The 7683-nt window shown below is 44.5% G+C and overlaps 1 non-coding gene across 1 annotated transcript; it reads right to left on the bottom strand.

Moving 5' to 3' along the window:
* Window positions 1–5748: 5748 nt before the first annotated feature.
* On the bottom strand, window positions 5749–5820 carry trnaa-ugc. Its single transcript has one exon. It is a non-coding gene; the product is annotated as a tRNA-Ala (tRNA).
* Between the last annotated feature and the right edge of the window lie 1863 nt (window positions 5821–7683).

The following is a 7683-nucleotide window of genomic DNA, read 5'->3' as shown; positions in this document are numbered from 1 at the left end:
GAGACCAAGCTGATTAGCAGTTAAACCAAGCAAGTAAATTGCCTGACAATCTGCCACTTACACACCACTGATCCCAAACTGATCGCCTGAGCCAGTGGCAAAGGCAAGGACTTCTTAAAAAATAATATAGATAAAGTTCATATGATTTAAATCTCTCCCTACTGAGCATTTTATCAGCACTGTAAGCACAAAAGCAGTTGTTGTTTCCTCACTGGCGTTGGACTAAAGTCGGCCGAGGATAAGAAGCAGAGGATGATATGAGGAAATATGAGGAAAGATTGAAAAGACTAGGCTTGTATTCACTGGAGTTTAGAAGGATGAGGGGGAATCTTATAGAAACATATAAAATTATAAAAGGACTGGACAAGCTAGATGCAGGAAAAATATTTCCAATGTTGGGCGAGTCCAGAACCAGGGGCCACAGTCTTAGAATAAAGGGGAGGTCATTTAAGACTGAGGTGAGAAAATACGTTTTCACCCAGAGAGTTGTGAATATATGGAATTCCCTGCCATAGAGGACAGTGGAGGCCAAGTCACCGGATGGATTTAAGAGAGAGTTAGATAGAGCTCTAGGGGCTAGTGGAGTCAAGGGATATGGGGAGAAGGCAGGCACGGGTTATTGATAGGGGTCGATCAGCCATGATCACAATGAATGGCGGTGCTGGCTCGAAGGGCCAAATGGCCTCCTCCTGCACCTATTTTCTATGTTTCTATGAATCATTCATGGTAAGATTTTTGTCAGCCCAGCCTCCATAAGGAGAGTGTAGCTGTGCATTTTCCTAAACACCCTCAGTATCTTCATCACCCTTCTTCTCAGCTTGCGAGCTCCACTCTCCACACCACCCACAGTCACTTGCTGCTCATTCTGTGCACGTCGGTGGATGCAAGAACAAAGGGCCGGTAAGAGGAACCCTGTCTTACCTTCCACACCCTCAAGAGTATAACTTGTGTTGAAATAGCCCCCTGAGACTGTACACAAGAGTCGCCAGGTTTGGGCACCATTTTCAAAGTCCAAGTTGCTTTAAGTGCAGCTGGCCATATAGTTGTCCTGGCGACGTTGTAGGGTGGAGCAAAGTTGTAGTTGTCCCCCACCGCTGCTCCACCGCTCCGTGCCGCAGCAGGGCACGTCAGGCCTGAGCTCTTGGCCTCTTGGAGCAGCATCCGACCCAGTTGATCCCCAGACTGCTGCAGGGCTTCCAGCCGTCACCTCCATCCGCATTGACCATTTTTCCTCTCCTCGTCCGGCCACCGTTCAGCCCTTGAGCTCCGGGGCACCTCCAGCAGCCGACCGTGTGGGCCCGGAAGGTCAGACATGGTTCCTCTTACCACTGGCTCGGGCGATCAGTTTGAGATCAGTTGTGTGTAAATGGCAGATTGTCAGGTAATTCACCTGCTTGGTTTAACTGCTAATCAGCTTGGTCTCCCGTGTCTGTAGACTTGATGTCGTTCCAAGAGGGACAATTTTAACCAAAGCCAGCAGTAACAAAACTGATGAAGTTGATGCAGAGTATATTTCAAAGCTGGAAACTTATTTTGAAATGGGCCACTCACTGACCCTTCAGAATGGGCAGGTAAAAAAGACACTTAAACGACTTGTGTAGGAAGGAACTGCAGATTCTGGTTTAAACCGAAGAAACAGAACAAAAGTTGGAGTAACTCCGAGGGACAGGCAGCATCTCTGGAGAGACGAATGGGTGCCGTTTTGGGTCAAGACTCTTCTTCAGACTGGTTAGGGATAAGGGAAACAAGAGATATAGACAATGTTGTAGAGAGATAAAGAATAATGAATGAAAGATAAGCAAGATAATGATGATAAAGGAAACAGGCCATTGTTAGCTGTTTGTGTCTAAATATCCAAATTGAATCTTTTCTTGATAATGGTGGATACAAGGGGTCACAGAAAAAACAACCCTGGATTCAGGCAATTAGAAATTTATTTCATAAACCCTCTAAGTGTTTGGCTCAGTTCACCTCGATGAAATCATTGGAGATCTGTGTGCAGAGATGGTGATGGTGAGTCAGAGTATAGAAGTGAGATCGATCGATTGACCAAATGGTGCCAGCCTATCAACCCGCCTCTCAATATCAGTAAAACCAATGAATTGATTGTGGACTTTGGAAGAGGACGGATGAGGACCCAAAATCCTGTTTATATCAACGGGATGATGGTGGAGACGGTCAAAAACTTCAAATTCCTGGGCGTGCATATTTCCAAAGATCTTTCCTGGACCCAGCACACTGATGCAAAGCACATCAACGCTTCTACTTCCTGAGAAGATTAAGGAGATTCGGTATGTCAGAGAGGATTCTCTTGAACTTCTAGAGGTGTACAGTAGAGAGAATATTGACTGGTTGCATCATGGCCTGGTTCGGCAACTTTAAATTCCAGGAGCGGAGAAGACTGCAAAAAGTTGTGAACACTGCCCAGTTCATCACCAGCTCTGACCTCCCCACCATCAAAGGGATTTATCAAAGTCACTGCCTCAAAAAGGCAGCCAGCATCATCAGAGACCCACACCATCCTGGCCTCATATTCATTTTACCACTCTATCATCAGGAAGAACAGGAGCCTGAAAACTGTAATGTCAGGTTCAGGAACAGCTTCTTCCCTACAGCCATCGGCTATTAAACACCACAACCTCAAATAAGCTCTGAACAACAATAGACTATTATTGTTATTATTAATATAAATATTATTATTATTATTGCATTTCTATTGTTTGTTTTTTGAGTATGTGTATATGTGTGTATATATATATGTGTGTGTGTGTACTTGTGAGTATGTGTATATATACACATTAAAAAAAATTCTCTCGTTTATCATATTGTTTACAGTGTACTATGTTTACATATTCTGTTGTGCTGCAGCAAGTAAGAATGTCATTGTTCTACTTGGGACATATGACAATAAAACACTCTTGACTCTTCAACCCATCTGAAGAAGGATTTTGACCCAAAACGTCACCCATTCCTTCTCTCCAAAGATGCGGCCTGAGTTACTCCAGCATTTTGTGTCTATCTTCGACCTCTGTTACTTTGGCTTAAACCTAGTACGGCAATTTGCTGTGTAAAGAAATAAAAAATACAAAAAATAATCCTAATACCACGCTCAGCATGACATACTCTGCAGCTCGCCACTGCTCAGAAACAGTAGAACTAACATATTCAAAAACATCTCCAGGGAGATTAAATGAAGTTCCAATCAAAATAAAAACGACTCCCCTTACTGATTGAGCAATAAGTGCATCAAGCATGAGAATACACAGTTGTTGATGTTAATTGAAGACTACTCAACTGATAATTCAGATCAGTAGCACCACAAGTGTTATTGCGCACTACAGGTCTCATCACACTGCAAACATGGCAACCACTGCACACATTTGAGAGACACTTTGTGTTGGATGCAATAATGATGAGGATGCAATTAAGGTGTAGAGTGAATGCCAGCTGGAAATTATAAAGAGCTGGCAGATCATAAGTCTGTATTGCTCGTTGATCAAAGTCAATGATCATCCAAGATGGCGCCCAGCTCTTTGTGTACTGGTCACAGAAGTGGGTCTGCAATCAGGCATTACAATCGCTCCACTCTTATAAATCGCTACCCTGATAGTAACATATTCACGTAATCTTTCTGCTGACTGGATTGCACGCAACAAAAGCTTTCATTGTTCCAAGGTACATGTGACAATAAACTAAACTGAACTAAACGTCACAATGTTCCCTTTATCATGTATCTGTACACTGTGGATGGCTCGATGTATTGTCTTTTCGCTGACTGGTTAGCATGCAACAAAAGCTTTTTACTGTACCTCAGTACACTTGACAATAAACTAAACTAAACTAAAGTAAAATAAACTAAACGTGACAATAAACTAAGCTACGCCATTTAAAAGTAAATTAAGCTAAATGTCAGTGCTGTCATATTGGAGTTTGCAATGCTCCTATTGTCATCGCTTAACCTCACACAAAACTTGTTATTTAACTGTGCAGGTTAAAAGAAGTTGACATCTTTTGACACGCCACAAATCCGAATGTGTTTGGACACTTTTTGCAATCGACAAGCTGTATGAATCTGCAGGAAGTAGTGTGGTAAATACTGAAGACCCATTACTCTGATTTTAAGGCTTCTGCTCTAAACAGACTACTTTCCCATTTGGATTATTAATGGGAATTCCCCTGGTGAATGGAGGAAATTTCAGAACAAGAGCCAAGATAGTTTATTCGTCATATGCAACGTATATGAACCGAAACAATGAAACTCGTACTTACTGCAGCTTTACAGGCACATTCCATGCTGCAACAGCAACAACTAAAATATTGAATTAATTATCAGTTGTTCTAAGTAAAATAGACCGTGATAATAGAACTTCCAGCAGAGGTGCAACTGTCTGGGTTGGCATGAGCAAGGAAGGCCGAATGGCCTATATCCGTGCTGTACAGCCCCATGACTCTATCACTAGATGTATTTTTGTTCTACCTTGAAGAACCCAGGCAGCAATATTGTGTTGAGGAGCTGCAAATGCTGATTTACACCGAAGATAGACACAAAATGCTGGAGTAACTCAATGGGTCATGGAGCATCTCTGGAGAAAATCAAATAGGTAACTTTTTGTAGGCAAAACCCTTCTTTAGACTGAGTCGGGGGGGGGGGGGGGGGGGGGGGGGGAGGGAAACTAGAGGTATGAAAGGTTCAGAACAAATCAGAGCCAGCACCGATGTTCAAGGAAAGGTGGAGCCCACAGTGGTCCTTTGTTGGCTGTCGAAGAGGTGACACTGTTTGGATGCAAACAGTAGAACTGGCAGGCCAACTAGGGTGGGGGAGGGGCGGAGAGAGAAGGAATACAGGGGTAAATTGAAATTGGAAAAATCAACGTTTATACCGCTGGGTTGTAAGCTGCCCAAGCGAAATACGAGGTGCGGTCCTTCCAGTTGCGTGTGCCCTCACTTTGACAGTGGATGAGGCCCAGGACAGAAAGGTCAGTGTGGGAATGGGAAGGGAAGTGTAAAACGTTTGGCAACCAGTAGATCTCGTCGACCAAGGACCAATATTGTTAATGATGTTCCATCTGCTGCAAATCCTTTTCATCAGGAGCAGAGAGCTCTTAGAAACATAGAAAACATAGAAAATAGGTGCAGGAGTAGGCCATTCAGCCCTTCGAGCCTGCACCGCCATTCAATATGATCATGGCTGATCATCCAACTCAGTATCCTGTACCTGCCTTCGCTCCATACCCCCTGATCCCTTTAGCCACAAGGGCCACATCTAACTCCCTCTTAAATATAGCCAATGAACTGGCCTCAACTACCTTCTGTGGCAGAGAATTCCAGAGATTCACCACTCTCTGTGTGAAAAATGTTTTCCTCATCTCGGTCCTAAAAGATTTCCCCCTTATCCTTAAACTGTGACCCCTTGTTCTGGACTTCCCCAACATCGGGAACAATCTTCCTGCATCTAGCCTGTCCAACCCCTTAAGAATGTTGTAAGTTTCTATAAGATCCCCCCTCAATCTTCTAAATTCTAGCGAGTACAAGCCGAGTCTATCCAGTCTTTCTTCATATGAAAGTCCTGACATCCCAGGAATCAGTCTGGTGAACCTTCTCTGTACTCCCTCTATGGCAAGAATATCTTTCCTCAGATTAGGAGACCAAAACTGTACGCAATACTCCAGGTGTGGTCTCACCAAGACCCTGTACAACTGCAGTAGAACCTCCCTGCTCCTATACTCAAATCCTTTTGCTATGAAAAAGTGGAGATGCCGGGGATTGAACCCGGGGCCTCATACATGCAAAGCATGCGCTCTACCACTGAGCTACATCCCCTACCCGTTGGCACAGACTAAGAATCTGGTGAAAATCTAAAGGGCCTGTCCCACTTGGCGATATTTTCGGCGACTGCCGGCATCATTGACTGACGTATCAGGTCACCGAAAAATGCGCGGCGTGATGACGTATGACACGGCGTGATGACGTGTGACGCGGCATGAAGCGGCGTGATGACGCGCGGTGTTTTTTCAAGTGTCGCAACATTTTTTTTGTCGCCGCTGGATTTTGAAATGTTCAAAATCTTTTGGCGACACTGATATGACGCCAGCAGTCGCCGAAAAAATCGCCAATTGGGACAGGCCTTTAAGAAACAGAACCATGAATGTGTAGAAGTCACTGTTAAAATGTATTTTGTGTGTTTTGTTGCTTTTTATTGGTATGTTTGGCAAATCAAATTCCTCGTAAGTGGCAAAACATACTTGGCTAATAAAGTATGATTATGATTATGATGAGGAGGAAGAAGAAGAAGAAGAGTGGAGGTTCTGGACCCCATTGCGGACATTGGACTTTGTCTATGGATCTGGTCCTCTACAATGCTGAGAACTATATTCTGCACCCTGTATCTTCCCCTTTGATCTATCTGTTGTACTTGAGTTTGACTTGGTTGTATTAATATCTGATATGTTTGGATAGCGTGCAAAACAAAGCTCGGTCCACGTGACAATAATAAACCTCAGTAACATGGGCAACAGGTCTCTGCCTGCTTCCCTGAGGAGTTCATCTGGACGGATGAGAGATTTAAGAAAATGCAATCTCTATTTCACTCAGCCAGTGCTGTTTCCCCTCCGTCACTAATCCTCACAGCTTCCTCTTATCCATGTTGCAAAAAATAAAAGCCAGTGTGAAATGAATGCTCAAAACCATGTTTATCAATGAAAGTATGTCATGCTGCACACAAGAATCCACAAATCAACCTCAAGCATTCCTCAGCGCTTGTCTTCTGCATATCCCACGTCTGCCAAGCAGTGCTGCCTCAGTAGCACGCAAGACTGGCTAAAGTGGAATTGTGCGCCAAACTATGCGTAAAGCTGCAGAATTGCAAAGCTGCATCATCGATCATCGAGGAAGGTTCTCGACCTGAAACATCACCCATTCCTTCTCTCCAGAGGTGCTGCCAGACCCGCTGTGCTACTCCAGCATTTTTTGCCTATCTTCAGTATTAAACCAGCATCTGCAGCTCCTTCCTACACATCAGATGGTCGAGGCCACCTGTGTGGGACAGGAGCTGCCCACCACTGCCATGCAGGACAGAGTGGGCTTCACACTCTGATCAAGCTCTGCTCTGAGTTGCTGCTGCATTCCTTTCCTGTCCTTTATGGTGAATGGAAATCTTCAGGCAGGCTTGTTGGTGCACTAATCACTTCACTATGTTCCCTCAGGCATTTTCAACGCTCTGACCCATCAGAGCCCTTGAGGTTTGTATTGAGTTATAAACCTGTGGAGACTGAATTAGTAACTTAACCACTGCACTCCTGTGTCTATAAGTGATAAATCACAAATTAGAGCCTGCTCTTTGTCACGTTATTCTTTAAGGCTTCACACTTCTACTTCAGTTTCAGGATATCTGTCTACAACTGCTCGCACCACAAATGGCATCCTCTCAAGAGATGCAGCCCCCTCTATTTATCAGCCCGATTCAGTTTCAATTGGTTCTATCCCGCTGAGTTACTCCAGCATTTTGTGTCTATCTTTCAGTTTAAACCAGCATCTGCAGTTCCTTCCTACATATGCTGTCTACTGCCTTCCTCCACAAGTGGCAGCAGCTCCCCCCTCCCTCCCTCCCTCCCCCCCCCCTCTGGATCCTCCTTTGTCCTTGGTGCCCCCACCCCTCTCCCCTCTGTGACCCCCCTCATTCTCGGC

The sequence above is a fragment of the Amblyraja radiata genome, chromosome 25 (genome assembly GCF_010909765.2).
Source record: "Amblyraja radiata isolate CabotCenter1 chromosome 25, sAmbRad1.1.pri, whole genome shotgun sequence".
Classification (NCBI taxonomy): domain Eukaryota; kingdom Metazoa; phylum Chordata; class Chondrichthyes; order Rajiformes; family Rajidae; genus Amblyraja; species Amblyraja radiata.
The sequence above is the reverse complement of the archived record's forward strand: the minus strand, read 5'-3'. Positions and strand labels throughout refer to the sequence as shown.